We start from the raw sequence: 12,707 nt of genomic DNA, 5'->3' as shown, positions 1-12,707 counted from the left end.
TCTATCTTTAGGATTCGCGTCAATTAGGCGTGCACTAATTCTCAAAATTAGTGATGTTCCCTAATTCTTAGGTTACCAAGCAAAAAGGGGCATATTCGGCTTCGATCATTCAACCATATAATGTAGTTTCGATTACTTGTGTCTATTTCGTAAAACATTTATAAAAATTGCGCATGTATTCTCAGCCTAAAAATATAAAGGGTAAAAAGGTAAATGAAACTCACAATCCAATATTTTGTAGTAAAAATATTCATACGACGGAACTGAACAATGCAGGGTTGGCCTCGGATTTATGAACCTATATCATTTGTATATATATATATATATATATATATATATATATATATATATATATATATATATATATATATATATATATATATATATATATATTAAAACCTATAATCGTACTGAACAAATTTATTTATTATATTTTAATTTATATATTATATATGTATTTAATTCATGTATATATGTTCAAAATGATTAATATTTATATAGCTATATTATTATGTCCATATTTATATATAAAATTGTTTAGCGTTATATTTAAAAATCAATAGTTTGCTATATATAAGTATTTATATAAATAATGTTAATAGATTTGATATATATATATATATATATATATATATATATATATATATATATATATATATATATATATATATATATATATATATATATATATATATATATATATATAGCTATGTGAAATATTAATATAATTATAGTATATGTAATAAGTATATTTTATGCACAAAATATTTATTTGTTTAAAAGATGGTTTTGTTACAATAATGATTTACTACTAATAATAATAACTTCATTAATAATAATTCTAATAATGATATTGTTAATGTTAATGCTCATAATAATAATAATAGATATCTTATTGATAATGATAATATTAATAATCATATTAACACTAATCATGATAATCATAATAATGATATAATGCTTATATTAATCTTTGTAATAATAATAATAATAGTAATAATAATAATAATAATAATAATAATAATAATAATAATAATACTAATAATAATAATAATAATAATAATAAATATTAGTATTTTGTATTGGTAATAATATTAGGAATAATTTACTTACCATAATTATAATAATAATAATAATAGGTGTTAGTTAATGATACTAATAATTTTAACATTAGTAATAATAATAATCACATTAATAATAATACTAATGATAATAATAATAATAATAATAATAATAATAATAATACTTATATCACTTTTAATAATACTAATGATCTTACAAATTTTAGAATGATAATAATATTTCTAATATCAATAATAATAATACTTGTTCTAATACTTATTTTGATATTAATATTAGTTAATATAATAATAACAATAACAATAATAATAACAATAAGTAATAATAATAATAAAAATTTTAAAATGTAACACTACCTCAAAATCTGTTTTAAAAAGAAAGAGCCATGAACCAGGCTCGAACCCGCGACCTCCCGCTCACACTCAATCACACAAACCAGTTGAGCTATTGTGTTTTTCTGTTTTAATTCCCTAACGAACCCAATATAACCCGTATTTAATCAATCAGTAACCAGATCATGATCAAATTACTAATACTAATCCTAAAGCAATTAGTTTAATACTTCAGCATAACGATAACAATTTAATATCAAAGGTTTATGTTGATTGAAAAGAAAAAAATAATATTAAAAATAGCTTACTGTTATTCGTCGTGAAGGATGAAGAACAAAAACTTGATTTTTGATTTTGAGCACGTTTTGAACAAATGTTTCAACACGAAATAAGTTTCAAATCATTCTTATAATCTATCTCAATCATCAATTGATCCAAAAACTCTAAAACAAATTTGAATTTCATGAAAAAAGAACCATTTGACTTTTTAAAATAAAAGTTTGACTCAAGAATTAGAGGTCAATACGAAGAATTGAGAGCTCAAATTTTGCAGGAAGATTCACTTAATTATTCCTAATAAAACTGTTTTTTATAGATTTTGAAAAACTATACGAATTCGAGCTTTTAGGAAAATGAAGAAATAACAGAGGTACGTTTTCATTTTCTTTCTGTTTTTGATTTTCAGTTTAATAATTCACAGCTGTAAATGATATAATTGATAATGAAATTGAAGAGTAAAATGATTGTGAGGATTTCAAGCAGTACACATTTGATTAATAGCTCAATGTATCGACAAAGGGAACCATTCAGGAAGAAAAAAACAAATGGATAAAATAAATAAAGAGATTTTGAAAATGATAGCTAACAGATTAGATTGGTACGATTATATGCTGATGTAACTATTTACAAACAAGAACAAAATTAGCAACAGATCGATAGTTACATGAACTGTATCGATCCCTTTCTTTGATTATATAATGATTTTCAATGATTAATAAATTTCTATTAATAATAATCTAAATAAATAAAAAAATATTGGTTATATCTGTATTTGTATTTATATAAGGGTTATATTAGATAAATTATTGATATCACTTTATTAATAAAATCTATTAATATTATTAATTTTGTTAAGAATACTAATAATAATAATAATAATAATAATAATAATAATAATAATAATAATAATAATAATAATAATAATAATAAAATATACTAATATTAATAATGATAATGTCAATAATAATAGCAATAGTTATATTATTAATAATAAAACTAACATTAATAATAAATTATAAAAACTATAATAATAGTTATAACAATGATAATAATAATTTTATTAATGATAATATTATTTATTTTTAACTGTTCAATGTAATATTTATATATAATAATATCACTAATATTAATCATAATAATTAAAATTGCAACTTTACTACTGGTTATAATAATAATGATGTTAACAACGATGACAATATTATTAGTAATTATAATAACTCAAATGTATCGAATCTCATATAATGGGTTTTAATAATATTATTAATATTGAATATAAATATATAACAACTATACTGGTAACTACATTTAATATAATATCCAATATTATATTGTATGATAACATTTATTTAATATTTATATATTACAACTAATTATAAATTATATATATATATATTTGTATATATTCATTTTAATTGTAACTTAATTATTTTATTTAACATTTTACATTCTTAATTCCAATTAATTAAAGTGTATTTTATTAATTCAATTTATTATATATATACACTTTCATTTATATTTATATATATTTACATTTATACATATAAGTATACATATTTAATTATATACAATTGTTCGTGAATCATCAGGAATAGTCAAAGGTCAATTGAATACATGAACATAGTTTCAAACTTTTCTAGACTCAACATTACATACTTTGCTTGTCGTATCGAAATCATAGAAAGATTAAGTTTAAATTTGGTCGGAAATTCCCGGGTCGTCACATTAGGCTTCGTCATATTGCGTTTGTGTTATGTGTCGTTCACTTATTTTTTCTTGGGTTAGGTGCTGGGATGGAACTTAGTAGAGGCAGGGAGGAGCACCAGCCCCTACTAAGTTTTGAGTAACTAGTGTTTTATATATAGTAATTATTTCAGAGTGAGTTATAGCTTGAGGTTAATTTTTAAGAAGAAATATTGAAAATGGATGAAAATTGAGGTTAAAAATTGGAGGTTGAAAAAAGAGAAATGAATATAGTCTATACTTGTACTCTATACTTTAAAAGTTGAACTATTGCTTTATTGAATATTGTGAGTTTACATACGCAAAAAGTACCTAACCCATATTAATATTTTCTAACACACACTCTGTATATGTTTAAAACTTACTTTTCATTTTTTACTAAACTACAATGAATTGTGTTATATAATGAGTACTCATTATAAAGTTAGCTTTATACGGAGTATTATTAATTTAATATGAGGAAATATTTTTTTTGTTAAATATGCTTTACGTAAAAAAATATTTTTACTCCCCCCCCCAAAGAGTTCGGCCAAGTTCCTCCACTGGTTAGGTAGTTATTTCCGTTGTGGCTTGGTTAAAGTTAAATAGGTCTAGGTTTATTTTTCGTTTTGCATGTTTTCTTTTAGGCCGTTTTGTTCGAATTTTAAGGTGCTTACATTTATTGATGATGGTTTCCTAAATTTAATAATAATCATTATTTTAGCAACAAAAAAATTGGGGGAAAGTGAAAAGCAACATGAAGTACTTGTATATAGTTGCCCCTTTCTATGAAATTTTTGTAGCTGACTTTCAATTCATCACATAACTATCTTTTTTAAACACTGTCACTGACGAAGGGTCGAATGTGAAGTCGACACCCACCAACTCGATAATTTCTTTGGTACGAATCATTACAATCCTATTGCCCCTAATGGAAGAAACCCACACGACGAAACCATATGGGCATCGCGTGTAATAAAACCCCCTCGGATGTGTGACGACCCGGCAATTTTCGACCAAATTTAAACTTAATCTTTGTATGATTTCGACATGATAAGCAAAGTCTGTAAAGATGAGTCTCAAAAAGTTTGAACTATTTTCATATATTCATGTGACCTTCGACTGTCCCCGATGATTCACGAACCATTGCTTGTAAATATGTGAATATATATAAATATGTGTATATATAAATATATGTGTAATATATATAATATCATGAACATTAATAAACTATTATATAAAATTTATTATTATAAATAAATATGTACAATAAAATACATTGTAAATAAAACTATTATTTTATATGTATATTTCTTGTATATATATGTTGTTATATTTAATTTAATTATTTAATATATTTATTTGCTTAGTAAATTTTGTTATTTACAACTGTTTATATATATACATAGTTATATTAAATATAATTAATTTTGAGCTTAAATGGTAAATGTCTGTAACTTTCGGTTGACGTTTAATTATTTTTAAAATAGGTCTAATATATATATATATATATATATATATATATATATATATATATATATATATATATATATATATATATATATATATATATATATATATATATATATATATATATATATATATATGAAGTTTTAAAATAAAAGTTGTTCCAAAATTTGATTAAAAAGATAATAGTTTTGATAAATATTTTTTTTACCTTTTCAATCAAAGTTTTTGTACTCCGTACATATAAATTGGAACAGAAAATAAATAATTATCGAACCTTTTTGATCAAGTTTCAAACAGGTATTGACCTGAATAAATAAAGGGATTTAAATTGAAAATTTGGGATTTTTAGGAACACATTTATACATTAACTGTTTAGCAATGGACACGATATAGCACTTCATGAGAAAAGTGTCGGTAGAATAATGTATAGTGTATGGCTGCTTCACTATTTGAATATGATATTATAATTAGATTACTGTGCTTACACGTTTTCCTTATTTGATATATATGTTAATTATTATTACTCATTATATATCATCATATACATGATATGTGCATATAGACTTATGCAGAGAAATCAATTCATAAACACCACATCTGTTACCACCCTTCTTCCTTGTCTCATCACTACTCAACCATGAGCCACCAAACCCGTCGTTAATTTTTTTTCTTTCTTTCTTCTCGCGGTTGTATGACCAAAGAAACCCACAACTATCTTCACCATATAACCACCCTAGTAATCACCATTGAACCACCTCTACCTTCGGTAATCACCACCACCTTCGAACTACAATCAACACCATCTTTGCTCACCATTAAACCCACCACCCGTCACCACCATATCCGTTACCCACGGTCACCACCACTCTTCTTCACTTTTGTTCTTCGTGAAACCATAAACCATAAGACATCAACTTAATCAACTCATCACCACCGGAGACCACTCTCGAACATCACCTTTGATCATCATCTGATCACCTCCACCCTACCTTCTTCTTCGTGGAACCCTTACCATCCACCTTCACTGTGACGACCCGGAAATTTCCGACTAAATTTAAACTTTATCTTTATATTATTCTGACACGATAAGCAATGTTTGTTAAGTTAAACCTCAAGGATTTTAAACTATGTTTATACATTCATTTAAACCTCGACCAAATTCCAATGATTCACGAACCATTAAATGAACATATATGAATATGTATGTATATGTGTATATGTTATAAATTGAAAATGTCAACAAAGTATTTAAACGTATAATGCTTTATATGAACGTATTTGTTTCAATATGATTATCGACGAAATTAAAAAAAATATATTAAATGATTGAATTATCAGAAACATTGAATTATGATTACAAGTCTCTGTTGAGAGGTCCACTATGATTTGAGAAAATCTATTCCTCTTAACGATATTCAGAATAATTTGTAAAGCTATTTATAAATAAAAATAAAAAGTGTTATTTACGAAAGTTAGACAAAAGCTAGTGAAAAATTGGTTTCCATAATATTCTATTAATCTATTTTCAAACGTACAAAAACATTTTCATTTTAAAAAGAATTTTATTATTAAAACGTATATAACTTTTATAAATATCTAGAATCACTTTTGACAACTCATTACTTAACTAGTATAATAAATATAACGATATTTATATTTTATTTCATTAAAAATATATAACGATTTAAATTAATATTATATATATTTATACGCGTATTATACATACATAGTTTTTATACTTTTACTATACTTTAACTTTACCTTTACTTTACTTTTACTTTACTTTAACTTTAATAATTCACTTTAATAATTCATACTTTAATAATTCACTTTAATAATTCATACTTTAATAATTCACTTTAATAATTCATACTTTAATAATTCACTTTAATAATTCAAAAATCTATTATAAATAGAATTCAATAGGTTTCATTATTTCATAGAAACTTGAAAATATATTTCTCTAAACTCTCTCAATCGATTTATATATATATATATATATATATATATATATATATATATATATATATATATATATATATATATATATATATATATATATATATATATATATATATATATATATATTTGCTTTGTATTATTTTAAGATATTATTAGTATACATAAAATATTACGACGGAGTGATGTCCGAGTGATTTCAAAATAGTTTTTTGAATGAGTCGAAGCTAAGGAAATTATGGGTTATAGCTATGGAGGTGATGGGTATGGTTCATGGGTATGCTCGTGAGGTCAATCTAGTGTTTATCATCTCCGTTGCGTCTACGTACTTTCCTGCAATATTGAATCTCAATTTTGATACGTGAGCACTCATAACTTAACTTTTATATATCAATAGTGTATCCCTGACTAGTGCTCGAGTATATAGGATTATGCATGCTTGTACATTCGATATTGTCCTTAGATAGGTTTGTTGAATCCTGAATTAGATACATATGCTACTGAGATAGGGTATATGATATGCATGTCATTGGAAAGCTAGCGAAAAATTAAGAACTTTTCATTTAGATATCGAATGGTTTCGATGAACGGATTAGAAGTTATAGTCAACTGAATTTTAGTATTATTGTTAAAATGATTATTATTACTATCGTCGTTATTATTTTAATAGAAATATCATTGTTATTATAAAATATCATTATTACTATTATGTTAGTATTATCATTTTATCATAATACCATTTTTAGTAAATATAAATATTGTTATAGAATAATAATAATTATTATTACAAAATAATACAACTTTTACTTATTATTATTATGATCAATATTATTTTATCAAATAAATAGGGGATACAAAGATATTTTTCACCACGCGTAATATAATTACATTAATAATACTTACCACTATAGTTTTACGATATTAAGTGAACTTTATAAATTTTACTACTTAAGATATATAAAAGTATATTTTATTATATATAAACGTTAATATAAATTTTTATTAATAAATGACTTTTATTATTATAAAATCTAATAAATATATTTAAATATATAAAACGACTATAGTTAAGTTATATAATAAACACGTATAAATTTTAGAAGTCATTTTGGGTCAAGTTGACTTTTGTTGACTTTTGCATATTAGTCTCGAGCATTAGGATTGTGGTACACTATGACTTGACCAAAAATTGTTAGACAAATATTGACCAACATATAAATATATATAATTAATATAGGTTCGTGAATCCGAGGCCAACCTTGCACTTGTTAAATGACGTTATATGTATTTTTACTACGAAATACAGTATGGTGAGTTTTCATAGCTCCCTTTTTAAATGCTTTTGCATTATATATTTTTGGGCTGAGAATACATGCATATTTTATAACTGTTTTACGAAATAGGCACAAGTACTAAAACTAATTCTACGTGGGTTTAAACCAGAAATATCCCCTTAGCTTGGTAACTATAACTACTGGTGTATGACTGGTAGGCGCGAATCCTAAAGATAGATCTATTGGGCCTGACAAACCCCATCCTGACTATGGGATGCTTTAGTACTTCGAGGTTATTTTAAACATACCTGATCTGGTATACTTTAGAGGGTAAAACATGAACGTTAAGGCTTGTTACCGGGTGCCTACAACTTATAGAATACTTTTATACACTTGCGAGTGTACATATATTTATAAACGAAAATCTTGTGGTCTATTAATATATTGAAATGATTGTTATGATAAACCTATGAACTCACTAACCTTTTGGTTGACACTTTAAAGCATGTTTATTCTCAGGTATTAAAGAAATCTTCCGCTGTGCATTAGCTCATTTTAAGGATATTACTTGGAGTCATTCATGGCATATTTTGAAATACGTTGCATTCGAGTCATTGAGTTCATCAAGATTATTATTATGTCAATTATAGTTGGATGTATTATCAAATGGTGTGCATGCCGTCAACTTTTGTTGTAAAGAAAGTTTGTCTTTTAAAAACGAATGCAATGTTTGTAAAATGTATCATATAGAGGTCAAATACCTCGCGATGTAATCAACTATTGTGAATCGTTTATAATATATATGAACGGGTCCTTTCAGTTGGTATCAGAGCGGTGGTCTTAGCGAACCAGGTCTTGCATTAGTGAGTCTAACTGATAGTCGTTAGGATGCATTAGTGAGTCTGGACTTCGACCGTGTCTGCATGTCAAAAGTTTTGCTTATCATTTTTGTCGGAATTGCCTGCTTATCATTCTTAGTCTAGACACGTCTTACTGCATTGATTTCATAAATAGTGTATAGACAAAATACATATCTTAGCATATCTGCTAATCCATATCTTAGCGTATCTGTTACTGTAAACTTTGCCTGACATATCACGTAAATTCCTCCGTAATCTACGAAATCTTTTGCGCTATATATATAGATATTCTATGTAATTAGAATACCACCCGATAGCCGAAAAATCATTTCATATCGAAAAATCCTTTATTCAATCGAACGAAATGGAATTCGTCATTAGTTCAAGTCCCTCGAATTCCGATATGGAATCCCACTCAAGCTCCGAAAGCAGTGTGACCGGAATGGATCAACCAATTAGCCATCATCTATTCTAGATGAATTGGGGATAGGTTCGTAGCCTCCTCAATAATTGGAGACAAGAGGAAGGTGATCCGTTCCATCCACCACATTGCCCTCTTGGCGATGAACCTGAAGCACTTACCGACGAACCGGTCCGAAACACCATTTTCTCTCTCATTTCCAGAGTATCTCGTCACGATTATATACTACATTAAATTCTAGATTTTATTTATCCACTCGTCCGAACCGACAATCACCCCGGTGTAATAGAAGAAGTCAACGAGCTTCGCGCTCGAGTAGTGGCTTTAGAGAATATGGTGCAAGGGTTACAAACACCAACAAATAACGAAGTATTAATTCATAATTTCAATTTTATTGAATAAATACTCCGTAAAAGTTATGTAATTTCTAAAGTCTTTAGGGATTATTCAGTTCTAGTTTCAACCGTAAATCAAATGAGTTTAATTTAATATTAACTCATTAAATCTATGTTACATCCGAAGAAAATATGCACATATATATTTTCATAAAGACTGTAATAATATTCTGTTATACAAAATATTAATTGTGAATTTTTTTTTAACGGGTAGGTAATACCCGAGAGATATATAAATTCAAAATTAATATGTTACATTTCTGATTAAGCAAGTCATCAACTATACTCCCAAAATCTCACAACAATATACATTCTTGTATAGTAATCAAAACAACCATTCTCACCCAAATTTGATTACGCATTCTGATTTTGACAAATCAAAATCCAAGTCATGATTTAACAGAAGACATCACTCTTAGATTCCTACATCTTTCAAAGCTATACTTTGGCTTCAAAATTGTGTTAGAACATCATATGTATATTAACGATTACAAACTGTGTTCAAACTCTCCGAAGTTTTCGAAGACACTTCAAACAATGAACAATTGAGATGATGATCCAACCACATATTACCCACATTTATGTACCTAAAAAGCTCTCGAAGCGAAAGTCATAGTTCGACGCGTATCCGTGTCAGACCCTTTGGCATTTATTAGCTAAAATGACTTTTCAATTCCTTTTCAAAGTAGACAGTTTTGTCACAGCTCCAGCAAGTCAACTTCGAATTTTCAGTCGGACTAGTCTTATTATAACCTCGATAGATACGTTGCCCTTTCGTCATCGTTACTGAGGACCTTTCATATCTCGCCACCTTAGCAATAAACTTACTAACAACTTCAATTATCTTTGACTTTTCAAAAAATCATTATATTTATTGAAATCACATCATTTACTCATTCGCATCTTGTAACGAGAATTGGCATACGAATCATCGGAAAACAGTAACCAGTATTTTGAAATCTCGCAGCATGTCTACGCCAACAGTTATATGTGTACGTAAAACGTCTATCTCCTGGACTTACATACTTTGAATGTGAAGTTCTGAAAAATATTTTGAACTGCAAACTAGTTCTTGAAATGCTGACGAAGCATCAAAAACTGTAAACGATCTTAATAGTAAAAAAGTTTGATGACAAAGAATAGTAAGGTGGTAAAGCTGAGAAAAAGAGAAGGTTTGGAACTGGAAAACGGATTGAACAGACTATGAAGGAGGCTGTGGACAAATCACAAAGACTAAATCTGCCTTTAAAGAATCCAAATGATTCAGTGCCTGCTAAAGTCATTAACGAATACCTTACTCTTTATCTGAAGTCATTTATCTCTTTGCGCTATCAGTGTTACATCATATAAGAAACTATTAGTTTCTATATTCTATAAACTTTCGAGTTTAAATTATGAATGTTTTGAAGTAGTGTTGGGAACTGAAGCATGAGTTAGTATAATATAATGACACTTGATCAACGTGATTATATTACAGTAAGTCATGCTGAGTTTTTAATGGGTCATGACGATTCACAAACTATGCCGTCATCATGTTCTATGTTACACGACTCTTGTATTCTATTTAATCTCTAAAAATATCAAGAATATATTTTCTTGATGATTCGGTCTTTTCAGGGTATTCTGGTAAATTAATAATCAAGATCGTGCCATTACCATTTCCTTCTTAGAACATTAACTATGTTCATTCTGAAATTCATATCAGCGAATACTGGACCATTACAAACATTGCTTAATCGCAAGAAGAAGAAATGAAAGGACAAAACTCTAAAATAGAAATTGGAGTATAAATCGTAGCAAATAGAAGGGAGCATTAGCTGTGGATGTCAATGATTATAGAAGACAAAAGCAGGGGCTTTGAAATATAAGGGAAGATATAAAACCCAACAACCACCCAAAAATTATAAACGTATATATCGATGCATATAGCAATATAAAGACACGGAAGAACTAAAAACACTATAAAACCGAGAGTATAGTAGAAGTAAATAGATTCTTCCGGAGGCAGATGAAAAAGAAAAACGACAGATATGAAAGTGAGGAGTATATCGAGAATCAGTACTGGATGAAGCATATTGACAAATACTTTAAAATATGAGTTGAGGGAGAAAGAATAGAAGGTGTGAGTTGTAAGAAAACGAAGAAGGTGGATTTATAATGAAATACCCGACAGAGAAATCAAGATAGATTATCGTATTAATTCGAAGAGAATCATAATCTCCTTAATCACCGAAGCATCAAATCCAACATAGATTACAAAGATTTTCTTTAAATTCGGAGATCAATTGTGATGATGTCAAAAGATATGACGAATCACTATAATCTTATTTCCTTCATTTACGATAACTTCCCTCATACGCTTCGAGTAATCGAATTATTTTATCCATACTTCTTAGACATGATAAAACTTCATAATCGTTACGTCATAATAACATTCTCATTGTTAGCCATAACGACCTCTATCAAATTTCGGGGACAAAATTTCTTTAACGGGTAGGTACTGTGACGACCCGGAAATTTCCGACTAAATTTAAACTTTATCTTTATATTATTCTGACACGATAAGCAATGTTTGTTAAGTTAAACCTCAAGGATTTTAAACTATGTTTATACATTCATTTAAACCTCGACCAAATTCCAATGATTCACGAACCATTAAATGAACATATATGAATATGTATGTATATGTGTATATGTTATAAATTGAAAATGTCAACAAAGTATTTAAACGTATAATGCTTTATATGAACGTATTTGTTTCAATATGATTATCGACGAAATTAAAAAAATATATTAAATGATTGAATTATCAGAAACATTGAATTATGATTACAAGTCTCTGTTGAGAGGTCCACTATGATTTGAGAAAATCTATTCCTCTTAACGATATTCGGAATAATTTGTAAAGCTATTTATAA

Source organism: Rutidosis leptorrhynchoides, chromosome 1 (genome assembly GCF_046630445.1).
Source record: "Rutidosis leptorrhynchoides isolate AG116_Rl617_1_P2 chromosome 1, CSIRO_AGI_Rlap_v1, whole genome shotgun sequence".
Lineage (NCBI taxonomy): Eukaryota > Viridiplantae > Streptophyta > Magnoliopsida > Asterales > Asteraceae > Rutidosis > Rutidosis leptorrhynchoides.
Note: the sequence above shows the minus strand (reverse complement) of the source record.